Raw genomic sequence first — 20,430 nt, forward strand, 5'->3', positions numbered from 1 at the left:
GGGTATTTGATAGACACATTTTTGTGTTTAATTTTATCTCAATACTATATATTGTTGGCACTCGAGTTTGTACTAATTTTGGTGTTTTATGTGTTTGTAGGCACCTTTGGAAAATAAACATTTTTTGGAAAATTCGGCTCGAAAAGTTGGTAAAAGCCCCGGAGAACACGTGTTATTCGGACTCTCACCGTTGGATTAGGGGCACCTCAATTACTAAGGGGCACCCCAGGTCACCCCAAAAGGCATATGTTATTCGGACTCCAGCAACGGATAAGGGGGAGACCACTGGATAAGGGGTGACCTTCTTCACAAATTCAAAAAAATATTTTGGCGGGAAAATATTTGCTCTTCACTGGTAGATTTTCTCGATTGCATTTGGACGTGATTTTGTGCGATTCAATCGCTGAAACTTTGTGGAAAGATGTAATATATCATAACAGAACTGGTATGGGTGATTGTTTCGACTGAATTTGGCTGGATAATCACGTGGAAGAAATCAGGGCAACACGGGTTTGAAAATGATATTCACGGATTTTCAGCAAGTTTGATGTGTGCTGCTCGTGTTTGGATGACACTTAGTCATTGAAGATGCGTGTAGAAGCTAAATAAGGGAGTATCAGAAGTTGTTTACGCGTGGAGAATCATTTCAGGGAAGAAAATATTCGGAAAATATTTTCTTTTAACACCGAGTAATGGAGGATCATGGAGAGTTAATGAGCGTGCTTTCTTGTCGCTGTTGGGTATAAATAGGTTCCCTGGGTGTCCTAGAAGTGGTGTCGAGAGTCTGGGGGGATGAGGAGAGCTCAGGAGCGAGAAATCAAGAGTTGATGAAACTCTGTTTCTGCTCCTGCTGATGATGAAGAACACCAAGAACACGAAGAACAGACTCGCAGGGACAGTCGTTTATCAACAGTGAAACAGACTCACAGGCGTGGGTCGTATGTATGGGTCTTAGAACCACAGCGAAAATAGCACTTCTCTTTTATCGTTCTTTTGTGATGCTTCCTGTGGGTCGCACATTAGCTGTTTACACCATTTTCTCTTCTTCTCTTCATTGTAAACAACATTTGAGCAATAAATAAATATTTTGAGCGTGTTTTTATCATGATGAACTAAACCCAACACTGGGACGACGGAGGAGGGTGAATTTCATACACGGGTAAATTTATTTTATTCTTTCTTATGACTTTTGCATTAATTTTGTAAAATTGAAATATGATTTGAATTAATTGGTTGTTATTTAATTTGATGATGTATGCTTAGCTTAGGTGTTTTGATACATCATGCTTAGGACTTACAATCGATGTTTTGAGAATCTATCTTGGCAAAATCAGAGTCCATGTTAATTTTATTGAGTTTTAAATTGTCAAAGAATATATGAATGAACCCTGTGTAGTGAATTCGGCCAAATCCTTAGTCCCAATACCTCTCGCCCACTGTTAATATTTTTTTGTACATATATATTTTTTTTTAAATCTAAAAATTCCATTTCCTTCACAAGTCTGAAACGAACCCTTTTATCACTATCTATAACAACTTTTGGAAAAACATCAGTAAACATAGTGCATCAAACAGAGTATTAAAAGTTCAGAGATTGACTGTTGAATAACAAGCAAATTATTCACCCAGATATCACAGAATCAATCTCATGGATACCAGGGTTCGACAATCACTAATGAGAACTTATTTCAGCAGTCACTACAGATATTTAAGACATATTTTGAGTTTGAGAATACAACACCGCCAGTATAAAACTGGGTTTAGGCACGACAATCCAATGTGTTCTGTTGCTCCTTCTCTTTTCCTTGGTTTGCACAACAGAAATTTCAGGTACTCTCTAGCTCAATAAAAACCTTTAGTTCTCAAAAATGGACAGATAAAGCAAGGAAAAGAAGGTATATGCACTGAGTATGACGAACTGTGAGAAGCCTCTACAGCATGTCAGTGACTTTGATCAACAGACAGATGAGCAGAACAGAACAACTAATTTCAACCCAGGATGCTATCAGCAAAGTCAAAAGAAACAGAGATGAAATGTAACAAAGCTGGAGCAGAAGTTTTACTGGGTATAGAAACTAACGAAGTTACTGACACAAATGCTGAGACAACAAACGCAGATTTCAGATTTTTCTAAGCAAAGTGTAAGTTATGCTGCAACAAGAGATTTTTTTTTTCCAGAACCTGCAGTTTTGCAAAAGCTAAAACAACTCAAAAGAACTTACATATTCTAATATGGTCAGATGCAAACTGATGACAACCAAAGATATCTACATGATGTTACTAGTACAGATGAAATAGATTCAAGCTCGCAGAAATGGTATGCTACAGGACAACGATGCAAGCAATACTAAACGAAAGATTAAACAGATGAAGGCATGTAACTGAATATGGAAGGATCAAATATTACCTACAATTACAACTGCTACTAATGGGGATTATATATACAGATGATAGAAAGCTATCTAATTCTAAGTTGTGCTAAAACAATTTACAGCAGCTAAAGTTACAACATGTAAAGACAGAAACCTTGAAATGGAAAGAGGCACACTAAGTTATATTAATGATGCAGGTCAAATAACAGATGATTTAACTACTAAGTTACACTTCAGTAGAAAAAGTAGAATCTAACAAGTATTTGTACAGCCTACGGGTGCAGATTATTATGAGATGCAAATTAATCAAATAGAAACAGATGCAGTTATATAGCTAAAACTAACACAGGGTTCAGAATATAAACAAATGGACTATTAAGATAAGACTATCAAAAGAGAAACCTATTACTACTCAGATTAGGTAGCACAAAGGGGATTTCAGCAATCTTTGGATGAATCCCGCAACGTATTGAGATGGGAACAAAACATACCTTGCAGGCTAGTTAAAAACAGGTAACCGAATTCTACGAATTGTGGTTAAGCCAAGTACTGAATAATGTTTTTTTTTTTAACAAAACATAAATTTTATTAATACCAAACATGGTGCAAAATATTACAAAAGAAATGGAAAAAAAAAACTACCAAAAATGGACCACATGTCTCAGGCAGTTCAGTATTGAAAAGAAGCAGAAGATTAAAGGAAACCATTTAAGCAAATATGTAGTATGCAGTACCAGGGAACTCCATTCTGAGCATGTTTGGAGGTCTAGTAGCAAATGTTACAAATTTCCCCTTAGCTAGATAAACTCCTTTTTTTAGCAAAGAAAACTGCAGAGAAGTTTACTTCTCTGTATACATGATTAAAATGGATAGATTTTACCTTGTTGCAGATTATTTTCCATCTACTCAAAACAAACCAGGGGAGGTTATTCTTCATGAAAGCATTAATAGCTGCAGCAGAATCAGAGTTAATAATCAACTTATCTTTGAGGTGTGTTACTGCCCATTCTAAAGTACTGATAGTACCCAATATCTCTGCAACAAAGTTTGTAGTAATGCCCAGGCCACCAGATTCTGCTGTAAGAAAATTTCCAGAGCTATCTCTTTCTATAAAACCATAACCTGAACATCCAGGATTTCCCCTTGAAGCTTCATCACAACAAAGTAGAGTAATTCCATCTTCAGGAAGATAGAAAAAACATTCAATAACTCTTACAGTTTTAACTTTCCTGCATTTGATATCAAAAGTTTTAGGAATTTGGAGATCATAGGCAGAGTTAAACATGTAGCCTTTCAATATAGCTTCACATTCATAGATCATCCTGGAGATTCTCTTTTTTGATGTAGCTATGCCAGGCTTCAAGTTTTCAAAGAATACTGTGTTCCTTGCAAACCAGATTGTCACCATAATGTTGGAGGCAACAATGTACCATAATTCTTGAACCACGGAGCTGCTTTTTTTACAGTTATTCATGATGTCTTCAAAGGATTTTGGATTCTTGAAAGCAAAAATACCCCCAATCCAACTCCACAAAATTTGTCCATAGTTACATTCCCACAGCAAATGATTCATTGAGTCTTGGTCCTCGTCGCACAAGTAGCATCTGGAAGCAATAGACATTCCCCTTTTTTTAGCATTTTCATCTGTATTACAAGATCTTCTACTAATTTTCCACACATTCCCTGAAGTTGAAGGATGGATACATGATTTCCAGATTTTCTTATACCACTTCATTTTTGGTTGTTTTGTTCTGACAGCATTTATTGCACATGAAACTGTGAATTCCCCATTTTGATTTCCAGTCCATATCAATTTGTCTTCTTTCAGAGACAGAGGAGGAAGGTCATCTGTATTGATAAAGGTGAGTATTTCCTCAGGTATCACCTAAGTATTATTCTGAATCAATTCACTGACTTTGATATTAATATGTTGTTGAATGTAGTCAGTTGTAGGAAAATGACTCAGAATGCTGGACTCCAATATCCATGGATCTTTCCATACAGAGATCTTATCCCCCTTCCCTACTAGCCATCTTGAATTATTCTCAAAATCCTGTAGAACCCATCTAATGCCAGGCCATATAGAAGATTGCTTATAATAAGAAATCCAATTGCCATGATGATCTTGAAATTTAGCTAGGAAGAATTTAACCCAGTCTTCTTCAGAATTAATAAATTTCCATAAAAGTTTCACCAAGAGAGCTTTATTAATGTCTTCAAGTTTCCTAATACCCAAACCTCCTTCCTCCAGTGGTGAGCAAACTTTATCCCAAGAGATGGTAATGTATTTTCTTTCTTCAGCATTGCCACTCCAAAGAAAATTCCTTAGAATTCTTTCACAAGCATCTATTAGTTTTCTAGTCCATTTATAAATTGACATATTATAGAGGGGGATACTACTGAGCATAAATTTTATGAGTGTAACTCTTGCTTGGAAATTTAAGCAAAGACCAATCCAACTAGCTAGTCTTCTTTGAAGCATATCTACAAAAGCCCATAAATGTTCAGCCTTAATTTTTCCTTGAACTAAGATTACTCCTAGATATTTATTTGGGAAGGAAAATAATCTCATGTTCATCAATTCAGCAATCTGATTTTGTCTAGTAGGAGTAGTGCCATCTACAAAGCATTTACTCTTATCATCACTAACAACTTGACTTGAAGCATTTTGGTATTCTAATAATAGGTTTTTAGGATGTACTGAAGTTGCTTTGCATCCATTACACAAGATGAATATGTCATCAGCAAAGAAAATATGAGAAGGATAAATACCTCTTCTTATGACCATAGGCTGAATTTTACCATCTTGAATGAATTGATAGATTTTTCTACTAAGAGTATCTGCTGCCAAGATGTATAGGATGGGGGATAAGGGGTCCCCATTTAACTCCTCTACCCACACCAAAGTATCCAATAGGTCCACCATTGAAAAGAATAGAGATCTTAGTGGTTTGCAGAAGCACAAGAATCCAATGACAAAATTTATCAGAAAACCCATATTTCTTCATAGTAGATGTTAGGAAATTCCAGCTGAGAGTGTCATATGCTTGGATATATAAAGTTTAAGGCCCACATTTCCTCCTCTTCTCTTTACATTCATTTCATTTACCATCTGAGATGCCAAGACAACCTGTTCATGGATATTTCTCCCTTTGATGAAGGCACATTGCTGAGGGGATATGATCTTTTGAATAACAGAATCCATTCTTAAGGTGATAATCTTAGTAAAGATTTTGAAGCAAAAATTACTAAGACCAATGGGTCTAAATTGACTAGCCTTCTTTGCACCAGTTACTTTGGGAATAAGCACAATAAAATTTGAATTAAGACCAGAAGGAATTAAGTGGTTATACCAACAGTACTGAATAGCTTTGACAAGGTCTTCACGAATGATTTCCCAAGCTTCTCTATAGAAAATTCTTATATATCCATCAGGTCCATGATAGACGCATTTATGTGTCTAATATAGCTCATTTGTATATATTGTTAGTGCTTGATATCGTACTTATTTGGTTATTTTATTTATTTGTAGGTGTTTTTGGAAGAATAAGGCTTTGTGGCGAAATTGGCTAAAAATGCGGCATTTGGACCTCCGTTGATAACGTGCCGGAAGCGCCACAGAATTGTACCGGAAGTACCCGAGGAATATCCCGGAGGAACCCCGAAAAAAGTGCGGAAAATGTCCCAGAGAAATCACTATACGGATCCTCGATTTTGGATAAAGGGTAACCTAATTACTAAGGGGTGACCTATTTCCAGGCAGCTGCTAAAGGGAGAACAGCACAGGATAAGGGCACCCACCTTCTTCACGTTTTGAATTGGAAAATTGGCGGGAAGTTCACTGGCAGATTGATAATCGAATTTTGATGGAGTTTTAACGAGATTCAATCGCCGAAATCAGTTGGGCTGGACTTGGATGGACTAAACAGTCCTAGTACAATCGATTGGAACCAACCAATTGGGCTGGAATGGCCGAGAGAGGGTTTCAAAGTTTCCAACAGAGAGACGTGTTCTCTGTTGGGTTTTTAGAATATTTTTGAGAGATTTCTGGAGGACTTTGACGCTGGATTAACATGTACATGGTCCTATTCAAGATTATGGAAGAGTTTGGTAGCTATTTTATAGCCAACAGCACGTGAAAAAGCTCAACAGAAGCGATTATCGTTTCAACTGTATGAGAAGAAGAAAAAGAATAATCGCATATTTAGTCGAGATTTATGGATCTGTTGGGCTATATAAGTGTTGGTTTACATCAAAGAAAATTTTGGGGAAAACCTTAGGAGAGAGTTTAGAGTCGATGAGAGCCTAGGAGAAGCAATTATAGAGGAGACAGCGCTGCTGCTGCTGCTGCCATTAAAGCTTCTGAAGAACACGAAGAACAGACTCGCAGAGTCCGTCGTTCTTCAGCAGACTTATTTTCAATACCACTGTTGTTGTTTCACAGCAGTAGATAGTTATCGTTTACAGCAGTCTTAAATTACCATACTCTTTTGTAACAGTGACCCCTTTGTAACGGTGACGCTGTAACACTTTCACAGCGTTACAATTTCCTGTTTCATTTTATACATCAATAAAAACACCTATTTTAGCCATGAATTTATCTTGTGAGTGTGTTTTTGGGATGAGGAGCTAAACCCCTTAGCCAAGGCGACGGAGGAAGCCATTGGTCCTTATTTATGGTATAATTCTAACTTTATTATTTATTTGCAATATTATTACATGATTATTTGCATGGAATTAATATTGGAAAATTGATTTTTATTGAATAATTGTGATTCATTTGATGGAGCATGCTTAGTTTAAGACTCTTGATGTTTCATGCTTGGTGTTTACATTTATTACTTCAAAAATCTACAAAAGGCATAATATTAGAATCACTCTAAAAGAAAAATTGCATGAATATTAATTATTAGAATTTATCAAATAATGGATCAATGGTGGAATCCAAGTCTTGGTGTTTTTCTCTAAAGGTTTGAACTATTTTATTTATTTGCGTGTTTAATTTAAATCTAGAAAAATTGTTTTCTTCACAAGTCTGATACGAATCCGTTTTACCACTTCAACTACAATCACTTTTGATAAACCATCAGTCCAGGTGCACCATCTTGATTTAGATCAAAAACAACTTTTTTGATTTCTTCTTGTGTAGGAACTTGTTCAAGAAAAGTGTTATCTTCAGGTGTAACAACATGGGGAACAACATCTAGTATAGTGTCTGAAATTTGAGCTGGTTGAGCTGAGAACTTTGAGCTGAAGTAGGTTTACCAATAGGTCAGCTATGTCTTTTTGATTGGTAACCACATTACCAGCATCATTTACCAATTCAGTGATTGAATTTTGATAATGCCTCAACTTTATGGTAGTATGGAAGAAAGAAGTGTTAGCATCACCAAATTTAATCCAATTAACTATGGCTTTTTGACTTAAGAAAGTATGCAAATTTTGAGCAGCTAAGTCTCTTTCCCCTCTTGCAGTCACATACTTATTAAGAAGTTCTAAATTAGAAGGATCTTCATCAGATAGTATATTAGTTTCCATCACTTTAGCTTCATCCTGTTTCAACTTTTCTTGTACATTGTCAAAAATTTCCCAATTCCACTTTTTAAGAATAATCGTCAACCTTTTCAACTTATTCAAGAAAATAGAAATAGCATTACCCATAATATCTTCTTCCATGAGTCTTTAACTATTTGTAAAAAATTTGGGTGAGTAAACCACATCTTCTGAAATTTGAATGGGGAATTTATTGGCTTGGGTAAGTCTATTTTAGAACCAATGAGGCAGCTATGATTAGAGATACCCCTTGCAGAGACATGATATTTCCATCCATTATATTTGTGTAGCCATTGAGTATTGAATAAAGCTCTGTCAAGATTGCATAAAATCCTTTTTCTTCCACATCTACCATTAGACCAAGAAAATTGAAGACCACTTTTAAGAGCCTGAAGGAGACCACATTGTTCAATCCAATCATTAAAATCAATTAGTGTTGTTGACAAGGGACTTAAACCTCATTTTTTCTCCTGAGCTGAAGTAATAGTGTTAAAATCCCCTATCACTAACTATGGTTTGTTTAGATAGCTTATGTTAAGGAGATCAGACCAGAGTTCCCTCCTATTAACAATAAGTACATCAACATGCACTCCAGTAATGAGCACATCCCCCACCTCTATTGTAATGCATATTGTCTTGAAGAAGCAATAATAGGAGTAGGAACAACATTATTCCAAAAAATCCATAAATTGACCTTTCTATGATCACAAGTGTTATGAATAATTTGAGAGTTCATGCCTGGAAGTTTAATTCTATTTTTTGAGTTGTAATGAATTTTTGGTTCAACAATAAAAACTAAAGAAGGGTTAACTTGTTTAACTAGAGAAATTAACTTGTTCTTGGCTTTTACCCTTTTAATTCCCCTAAGATTCCAATATATCACCTTCATTGAGGAATGTTTTGGGGAGAAATCCCCTTTGTATTCATAACTTTCTGAATTTCTTTACTAGCTTTCCTAGTGAGTGATGCTGGTTTAGAAGGTTTTTGAGAAGCCTTTTCCTTTTCAGCAATGATTTTCTTTATAATAATGGGGATACTAGGACTAGAAGTTTCCTTTCTTAAAATAGTAACAGGGGGTGATATAGTACTGTTATGAAGTAAAGCAGAAGTATTTCCCTCATTTATTTCACCATCTTCAGAGTCTGAATACCTTGAATCTTCATTAATTATAGGGAGGTCCATGTGGGAAGAAGTAATAGTAACTGAATGAGGAATTTCAGCACAATGAATTTCTTTAATAGTTCCACTAGATTCACCAACACTACAATGAGTGGAGAGCTGTTGTAATGAAGGAAATTCCACGGAAGAAGATAAGTCTTTGTTAAATTCAGTAATGTTATCCTGTAAAATATGAAATCTTCCTGAAGATAAATCCTGCTGATTTGTACTTGAAGTTTGTAAAGAAGGTCTTAATTCACTCTCATTAGTTGGACCAGATTCAGTTCCACAAATATCAAACCCAATTGGAGGAGGTTGAATCTTCTTTGGTTTCTATTGATTCTTAACTTTTGTAACAAAGCCATCAGTATGAGGATTCTCAACATTTTCTTTTCTTTTATTTCTGCAACCAGAAGCATAATGACCTAAAGATTTGCAATAGCTACAATACTTGGTAATATTTGGAATGTGCACTGCCTGTTCAAACTTTCCATATTTTGAATTTACCCAAATTGTGCTTGGAATAGATTTAGAAACATCAATTTCTACAAGAACACAAGCATAATAACCAATAATTCTCTTTAGAGTAATTTCATCAACTTTGATTGGTCTCCCAAGAGTTTTACCCATTTGCATAAGAATGTTTTCTTTCCAATATTCAATACTTAACCCAGGGAAAATTACCCAAGTAAAGACTGAAGTTGTTTTTTGAGCAGCAGGATTAAAATTTGGTTCCCAAGCTCCAAGGCTTAGATTTTGATCTTCAACAATCCACAGACCACTCCAAATATACTTTCTATCCTCTTCATTGTCAAGTTTAATAACAAAAAACCTTTACCCAGAGGAATGAGTTGAAAAGTACCTTTAAGTTGCCATTGTTTTTGCAGAGAAGAAAAAGCAGTATTCATCTTGAGTTTGACTAAATCCAATCTGCCAATTAAGCTAAATCTCCATTCATCTAAACATCTGTCCTCCATCACTGGGTAACTCGTAAACGGGATCCTTAGGGCCGCGGAGAATCATCTTCAGCGGGTGGGGCATGTGGTCACCTTTCTTCTTCTTTGGAACATATTTCTTCTTACCATCTGTCTTACCTTGTTCTTGAGCGTCTCCTTCTTGGACTTGTTGCTGAACTTCTCCTCCTTGGACTTGTTCTTGCACTTCTCCTATATCTTCATCAACTTCACTGTCACTTTCTTCTCCATCACCTTCATCCTCACTTTCTTCTCCATCACCTTCCTTGCCACCAGTTTCTTCTCCATCACCTTCCTTGCCACCAGTTTCTTCTCCATCACCTTCCTTGCCACCACTTTCTTCTTCATTGATCTCCTTGCCACCACTTTCTTCTTCATTAACTTTCTCATCACTTTCTTCTTCGGCAACTTCTCTATCACCACCTCCTTCTTCAGTAGGTGTATCAGAATCAGATTCTTCTCGTGCTGGTTGCTCCGCTTAAGGTGGTGGGTCCTTGATGCTGATTCCTTTGGCTTTAGTACTGGAGCCCCTTCGATAGGAAGCATTTAAATTTTGACCACCCTGTCGACGAGGTCCCAAACACTGAGTAGATGCAAAGTCATGTTTCTTCTTATATTTCTTCTCGGCTTGTTTTTGTTGCTTGTCCTTGAAAAAACGGGGGTACAACAACCACACCCAATATTTCGATTAGCAATCTGTATGGACTAACTCTAATATACTTTCAAGAGAATCAAGTAGACTCAATCTTAATAAAGTATATCAAAGAGTTAAATCTCTCTTTCTTGATTCAATACTTACTCAAGCAAATAGAAATCCGCGAGTCTAATTGAATACAAGAGAAATCACTTGAACGGTACCAAAGACCAATGTTCAAGTATCAATCAATGTAAATCAACAACCAAAGGTTGGATATTCTAATTGATTGATTCAAACGCACAACTGTGATATTTCAATTATAAAGATAAACAATATAATGCGGAAAAGAAATAACACAGACACCAGAAGTTTTGTTAACGAGGAAACCGCAAATGCTGAAAAACCTCGGGACCTAGTCCAGATTGAACACACTGTATTAAGCCGCTACAGACACTATCCTACTACAAACTAACTTCGGTCTGGACAGTAGTTGAACCCCAATCAATCTCACACTGATCCAAGGTACAGTTATGCTTCTACGTCTCTGATCCCAGCAGGATACTACGTACTTGATTCCCTTAGCTGATCTCACCCACAACTAAGAGTTTCTACGACCCAAAGTCGAAGACTTTAATAAACAAATCTGTATCACACAGAAAAGTCTACGGTAATAGATAAATCGGTCTCCCACGTAAATACCTACGAGTTTTGTTCCGTCTTTTGATAAATCAAGGTGAAAAGGAACCAATTGATAACCCGGACTTATATTCCCGAAGAACAACCTAGTATTATCAATCACCTCACAATAATCTTAATCGACGCGGCGAAAGAAGATATTGTGGAATCACAAACGATGAGACGAAGATGCTTGTGATTACTTTTATATCTTGCCTATCGGAGATATCAATCTCAAGCCAATTGTGACGATTGTACTCAATACGATAGAATCAGCAAGATCAGATCACACAACTACAAGAAAGTAGTATCAGCCTAGCTTCACAATCCCAATGAAGTCTTCAAGTAGTTAACCTAAAGGGTCTCGGTAGAAACCTCAGGTTAAAGGAGAAACGACTCTAGGTAATACAACTAGTATCACACAGGAGGTGTGGGGATTAGGTTTCCCAGTTGCTAGAGTTCTCCCTTATATAGTCTTTCAAATCAGGGTTTGCAATCAATGTTAGCTTAGTAACAAATCATTCAATATTCAACGTTAGATGAAAACCTGATTAGATTCAAGCTAATATATTTCAACCGTTAGATTGAAAACTTAGCTTGTTACACACAAATGAAATGCACGTTTCTAGGTTTGTGTAACCGTACCCAAACATGTACATTTGTTGGTTCAAAAATAGTTAACCAAATGGTTAACCATATGAGCACTTTCATATTAACCATATTCTTCTTCACCATAACTAGTTCAAATGACTCAAATGAACTAGTCAGAGAGTTGTTCAATTGCTTAGATCTTATAGAAGTATACAAGACACAATCGAAGCAAAAACGATTGATTCACTCGAATCGATTCATGAACTTTATAGCCACTGTTTTCAAACTTGCATTCCTTAGTTAATATAAGTATAAGTTCACGAATAATCGTTTTTAGATATAACCAACCTAAGTACGCGTACTTAAGTACCCGGAATAAGTTTGTAACAAGTTTATAAACTCCAGCAGATTTTCTCGGGAAGAGAACCTCCAAAAGTACGCAGACTGGGTTCGCGGACTCTTGTTCCGGTTTTCCTGATCAACAAAGTAAGCATACTTTGGTTCAAGGAATAAGGACTTATACATGTATGCATTTCCATACAATGCTTATATCCAATAATGGTTATATTATCTAAATTCTCATTTCAATCATTGAAACATTCTTAGAGGACGTTATATAGTTGTTATTCACAAACTATTTTTCATCAAAGCCATTTTCAAGTGATTGAAACATAACATGACTTTTGTCACTAGGTAAAGATGAACTTGGTCAAAGCGAAAGCTTACCAACACATATTTCGAGGAATACATAAGCGAGATAAACTCGGCTCAAAATAGAAAATGTGTATAATCAAAGTCTCCACATACCTTTTAGTCGACGAAGTTCCACCAGTTCCTTAAGTAGCTCTTCGTCTTGTATGATGACCGCCATGGAGTTCTTGAGCTCAACTACACTTTCTATCCTAGTCCAAGACTTAGCTATAGTAGACTAGAAATCAAGAATTATAGTTTTGATCACTAACATTGACAAACATGCTTGAGATAGAAACGCATGCGAGTTCGACCGAGCAGTGCTTTAACAATCTCCCCCTTTGTCAATTTTAGTGACAAAACTATCAATACATATGGAATACAAAAATAAATAAATAAATAAACTTTTGTAGCTCCTATTCCACATGCCTAATCTTCAATATTACTCGAAATCTTCGTCACTTCCAAGTACTCCAATGATTCCAAAGGTTGTAAGTTTAGCATCATCGTTGTTGAAAATCCGTAGCTATAATAATAAGAAAACAAGAATTCTCGATCATTATTATACAGTGTCATAGTATTATTATACAGTATCAAAGTTCAATTGTATCACAACTTCGACAACAATACTATGGTGATATGTATCACTCCCCCTTAGTCAATACTCCATCTCACATGGAAACCACTCCCCCTTACATAATGATCCGAAAACCATATGTATTTGTAGTGTGAACTACACATTAATTCTCCCCCCTTTTGTCAATAAAATTGGCAAAGATACGAAAACGGGATCCTAATGAAAATTTCCACAAAGACATTTCATGACCAAAAGTAAGCACATATCAACTTATTTAGATGCAATCATATAGCCGAAGCTAAATGCTTTCATCAAGGAGTTTATAAAGATACAAGATAACTCCTATAATATTCCACGGCCGCACTCCCCACAAAGATTTGGCAATTAAGCAAAAGTTCAATTAAGAACTCTCCCCCATAATATGTCATTCCCGAAAGAACAACAAGAGCGACCCTAATTTCATAAGAAAAGAAGGATTTCTTTGGACATAACAAATCACATACAAATATGAATTTGAATCCAAAAATACTCAATTAAATTAGCCACAAGAAAACCCATGATTAATTCAATCGGAATACACAACTAAATTACCACAAGAGTGTGATCAATTTAACTGGACATGCTCAACATAAGTGAACTTACGGAGCCTCACAATATATACATAAAAATATGGATCAGGGAAGATAAATACTGCGGAATAGACAAGGATTCATTCTATTTCCCATCACTATTTGCACAATGACATACAATAGACATAATCCTCGTAAACAAAAGTCCATCCCATCTTCCATCAATATTTGCATAATGACATAATAGGCTTTAAACTTTTGTAATGTCAAAAGTTCATTCATTCTTTTATCAATACATGCATATCAACATATGAAAGACTTAACTTTTGACAAGGTATGGGACAATCATAGTTCACGGACGCAAACACACATATCCCATAACAAATTGCGATATATGAAACCGTAAAGATTAATACTGCAAAAATCATCTTCCAAACAATTTTTTAGAATTTAAACAAATAAACCTAAAAACATGAAGATGAAAACGTTGGACATAGCTATGTGTAATCACAGTAATGGCTATTCCAAACTCTATTTATTCTTCTAAATAAAACAAGAAAATAAAATTCGTACCCGAAGATTTACTAGGCATAAAATCAAATTACTCATCATCTTCATCATCGGAAACACTCCAAGATGCTTGACTCATGTTCAATTCTTCCTTGTGCTCGGGAAACTTAGTTGCAACCAATGATAATTGTTCTTGCACGCACTTCACCCTTGAATTTACCTTACACACACCTTTGTGATTTTTTTGAAGAAGACTCAAGGTGGTAGGGTCACAATTATCAAGGGAATCATCTCTTTATCTTTTGCACACATTCTCCCTTATATGTTTGAAAGTACAGGGACGAACCGGTTTGGGAACCCTAAGAGAATTTCCAATTGCATCAACACCACGTTCACGGCAATTTTGACCAATCAAGCAAGGGTAACCTAACTTCTTGTTGGGTGAAGTCATCAAAGTCATTTGAGAAATGATGAAACCACAAATATCGAGACTCAGAACACCCAATTAAAGGAAATAGACCAATTCCGCAAACTCACGACTCCACCGAGAATTCTCAATTGTGGAGGGACAAAGATTAGAGATACCAAGTTTACTGAAAGCCATCAAAGCAACACTAAGAACATTAGTAGGAAACTTCCCTTGATTCCAAGCTACTTTCTTACCGCAAAGACCAAGAGAGATGTCCTCACGCGATGGTCGTTCATCACTGGGTCTAGGTAGACGAACATTTCCCAAAGGAATTTTGGTAATCTTCGAAATCAACTCTCTATTAACAAGAAATCTTTCTCTATTAATCATGGTTTTGAATTCCATTTTTCCAAGATCAACATCATGAATGTTGGCATAAAAAATTCTTGTGAGAGTATCAAATCTTTGACCAAGACCATCAAAGATGTTTCCAAGATTAAACTTTTCAAAGAAAACTAAATCCTCTTTATGTCCACTAGAAGAATCCAATTTCTTTTTTAAAATAAAGCCCATAGATGAAATCCTTTCAAAAACATCAGCACAAGAATCATTGACAAAACTGATTCTAATAGAATTTTGGTCTAAAGGAAGATTCATGCTAGAGGAGCCCAAACTTTTTAAAGTTCTTTTTGAACCCTTGAAATTCATCATGAGATCTAGAAATTTGAAAGAAACAAGAGGAAATTACTTACTTGGAATAAATTTTGACCACCCCTTTGTCTTATTTTCCTCCAAGGAAGATTTAATGGAGAAATATCATGAACCCTAGAAAGTTCACGTACGCGGACAGATGGGAGGAAGAAGAAGGTACGCGTACTTCTTCTTTATAGGCTCACTAATGGGCTTGGACCCGTTTATGAACCATCACCCACAAAAAGAATGTAGGATTTTCTTTGATGTTCGCACATCAATGTTGTGCATTCCGTGACAACACGATTTGTGAAAGGAACCGGATGCAGTAGAAATCTTAACCGAAAATTAACCCAACTGTACACAAATGAAACCACCTCTTGCCCCATTTCAAGATATATACAAATGGGGTAGTGTCAGGCAAGTTACCAAGAGGCACGATGTGCAAAGAGATTCTCATGCAGCATTTCTGGTTGATATTTACAAATGATATATATCATTTGTTCAAGATATATACAAATGATGATAATCAGGGTTGTCAAAGCTTTCTATCTTCCTTTTTAGATGACTAGAAAGAAGGTTCTTACGATTCTTAGTTCGTACATTGTTATTCGAAAGTTTTATATGTACAAAACTTTTATCGGGTTGATTCTTAGACTTAACAGAATTAAGTTTTTATAAGAATCTAAAAACGCTTTCGAAGGCTCTGAATATATCTTTGTCAATTGATCCATTACGATAGTATTTCTCAAAAAGATCAAGAGTTAATCTAGTGAGGGTCCATATCTCTGAGCGTAACGAACATTTCCTCAATCTTCCCTTCTTTTTATTTTTTCCTTTAGACTGTTTCTCATCATCTAAATTTTCCTTTTTAGATGAAATGAGATTATCATGAGAAACCGTAGGTTTTATCCATAATAATCTTTGAGCAATCTTTAAGGATTCCTGTCGTGCGTTACCGATGCCAACAGAAAGTTTTCCAAAGAAATTTCCCATAGGGTAATTTTTAAGGATCGAACAAACACAAACTTATCAGGTTTAAAGTGTTTGCCTGCTCTGATACCAATTGAAAAAGCGGGGGTACAACAACCACACCCAATATTTCGATTAGCAATCTATATGGACTAACTCTAATATACTTTCAAGAGAATTAACTAGACTCAATCTTAATAAAGTATATCAAAGAGTTATATCTCTCTTTCTCGATTCAATACTTACTCAAGCAAATAGAAATATGCGAGTCTAATTGAATACATGAGAAATCACTTGAACGGTACCAAAGACCATTGTTCAAGTATCAATCAATGTAAATCAACAACCAAATGTTGGATATTCTAATTGATTGATTAAAACGCACAACCTGTGATATTTCAATTATAAAGATAAACAATATAATGCGGAAAAGTAATAACACATACACCAGAAGTTTTGTTAACGAGGAAACCGCAAATGCAGAAAACCCTGGGACCTAGTCCAGATTGAATACACATTGTATTAAGCCGCTACAGACACTAGCCTACTACAAACTAACTTCGGTCTGGACTGTAGTTGAACCTCAATCAATCTCACACTAATCCAAGGTACAGTTATGCTCCTACGTCTCTGATCTCAGCAGGATACTACGTACTTGATTCCCTTAGCTGATCTCACCCACAACTAAGAGTTGCTACGACCCAAAGTCGAAGACTTTAATAAAAAAATCTGTATCACACAGAAAAGTCTACGGTAATAGATAAATCTATCTCCCACAGAAATACCTACGAGTTTTGTTCCGTCTTTTAATAAATCAAGGTGAACAAGAACCAATTGATAACCCAAACTTATATTCCCGAAGAACAGCCTAGTATTATCAATCACCTCACAATAATCTTAATCGACGCGGCGAAAGAAGATATTGTGGAATCACAAACGATGAGACGAAGATGTTTGTGATTACTTTTATATCTTGCCTATCGGAGATATCAATCTCAAGCCAATCATTACGATTGTACTCAATACGATAGAATCAGCAAGATCAGATCACACAACTACAAGAAAGTAGTATCGGTCTGGCTTCACAATCCCAATGAAGTCTTCAAGTAGTTAACCTAAAGGGTCTCGGTAGAAACCTAAGGTTAAAGGAGAATTGACTCTAGGTAATAAAACTAGTATCACACAAGAGGTGTGGGGATTAGGTTTCCCAGTTGCTAGAGTTATCCCTTATATAGTCTTTCAAATCAGGGTTTGCAATCAATGTTAGCTTAGTAACAAAATATTCAATATTCACCGTTAGATGAAAACCTGATTAGATTCAAGCTAATATCTTTTAACCGTTAGATCGGAAACTTAGCTTGTTACACACAAATGAAATGCACGTTTCTAGGTTTGTGTAACCGTACCCAAACATGTACATTTGTTGGTTCAACAATAGTTAACCAAATCGTTAGCCATATGAGCACTTTCATATTAACCATATTCTTCTTCACCATAACTAGTTCAAATGACTCAAATGAACTAGTCAGAGAGTTGTTCAATTGCTTAGATCTTATAGAATTATACAAGACACAACCGAAGCAAAAACGATTTGATTCACTCGAATCGATTCATGAACTTTATAGCCACGGTTTGCAAACTTGCATTCCTTAGTTAATATAAGTATAAGCTCACGTATAATCGTTTTTAGATATAACCAACCTAAGTACGCGGACTTAAGTACCCGGAATAAGCTTGTAACAAGTTTACAAACTCCAGAAGATTTTCTCGGGAAGAGAACCTCCGACAGTCCGCGGACTGAGTTCGCAGACTCTTGTTCTGGTTTTCCTGATCAACAAAGTAAGTATACTTTGGTTCAAGGAATAAGGACTTATACATGTATGCGTTTCCACACAATGCTTATATCCAACAATGGTTATATAATCTAAACTCTCATTTCAACCATTGAAACATTCTTAGAGGACGTTATATAGTTGTTATTCACAAACCATTTTTCGTCAAAGCCATTGACTTCCATCACTAGGTAAAGATGAACTTGGTCAAAGCGAAAGCTTACCAACACATATTTCAATAAATAGATAAGCGAGATCAACTCGGCTCGAAATAGCAAATGTGTATAATCAAAGTCTATACAGAAAAACGACTTTGTCTCAAGATTGGAGATGGAGTAGATAGACTTTTGAGTGATAGATAAGTTTCAAGTCTCCACATACCTTTTAGTCGATGAAGTTCCACCAGTTCCTTGAGTAGCTCTTCGTCTTGTATGATGATCGCCATGGAGTTCTTGATCTCAACTACACTTTATATCCTAGTCCGAGACTTAGCTATAGTAGACTAGCAATCAAGAATTATAGCTTTGATCACTAACATTGACAAACATGCTTGAGATATCAACGCATGCGAGTTCGACCGAGCAGTGCTCTAACAGTCCTTGTTTGGCCCGTAGAATACGGAGATAAGCGACAAACAACAAAGGAATTATATAAGATATACAATCAGTCTACTCGATACACATTTATAACCCGATTCCTAACATAACACATGATGAGTGCCAAATAGTGCATATTTCTACACCTTTTTATTGGAAATTAACTCATCTTTTGCGCTTTAAAATCATATATTATCCCAAATTCCGTTTTTTCATTGTTTTCAAGAAGAATAAATATTTGTGCTAATTAATTTTGTGTTTTTAGGTACTAAATAAAGCTTGGATGATTGGAGAAGCTAACAGAGCAGAGAACTGGTGACGATGGAAGAGAGACAACAAAGACTCGCGCTAGAAGGCAGTGAAGAATGTCTTTTGCACCTCATCCGCAAGTGAAGAACGTTGCTTTCACGTCTCAAAACTATATGGTCTTTGAAGAAGACATGAGCCTAGAAGTGACAAGATCTAAAACCCAAAACTAGTTTGCAGCTTGAACCGTCAGAGCTGCACATCATCCAACGGGATCCCCGATCGATGCATCAAATCTTGACACACCTGCCTATCACCCAAGCACCTCATATCTTCTTCTCCTACTCTAATAAAAGCCAAACGCACCTTCATTGCGTTTTCTTCTTCTCTCCAAACTTCTGCAGAACAACCATCCCATCTCCATCAATCAAGCCCGACCGCCTCTGAGATTATCCAACCTATCAACCACCCTATGCAATCAATCAACCTCCTAATATCTATCTATCTCTATCATAGTTTCTTCTCCAAAATAGTAACCCTATAAGTTATGATTGAGAGAGATATAGTTAGGGTTATCTTCAATATCCAAAAGCAAACAACAAAACAAGAGTGAGGTCTGAATTGCAGAGGGGGTTTGTCGGGAAAACGCGCGTTGAGTGAGTGGTTATTCTCTAAATTATCAAATTCTAATGTTTGGGAAGAAAATTGGGTATAAATAGGGTTCTCTGTAATTTGTATAGGCATCCGAATTTAGTTGGTTCAATTGCTAGTTTTCATAATATAATTTGTGTTTTAATCATCTTCAGTATGTTCTAATTTCATCTGCTAGGGTTTATATGAATCCTGCTACTGTGTTATTCATACTGTATATGTTATTCTTGAATGCTTGAACTATTTAAGATATAATTAATCATAGTATATCAGCATTTTACTCTCACAGTGTATGCCATGTATCCATTGTAGTTAGAATACTACTATGTTGATTATACTGCAACTCATGCTTAAACAGATTGATATTGATCCTTAGATTAGTCGTGCTTTAATTAGACAGTTACTGCTTTGGAAAGATACCTTAGTTGCGATTAAACGATCCATTGGAGAAACACCTTAGATATAAGGCAGATTTGATCATCACCCTTATCTGCTATAAGGACAAGAATAACATCACCAGTTGAATGCATAATGTAGGTTAGTGGTGGATTTGAAGGCCCTAGTATCCTCATTCTCATTGTTTACAACTTTCCCTTTGCATCTTTACTTTGCAGTCTGTTTACTACTTGCTCACTGTCTAAATCTTCGTCGCATCGACACAACAAAACTCTTTTCGTTACTTTATTTTTGAATCAGTTTAGTAAGACTTTTGAATCGACTCTACAACC

The sequence above is a fragment of the Papaver somniferum genome, chromosome 9 (assembly GCF_003573695.1).
Source record: "Papaver somniferum cultivar HN1 chromosome 9, ASM357369v1, whole genome shotgun sequence".
NCBI lineage: Eukaryota > Viridiplantae > Streptophyta > Magnoliopsida > Ranunculales > Papaveraceae > Papaver > Papaver somniferum.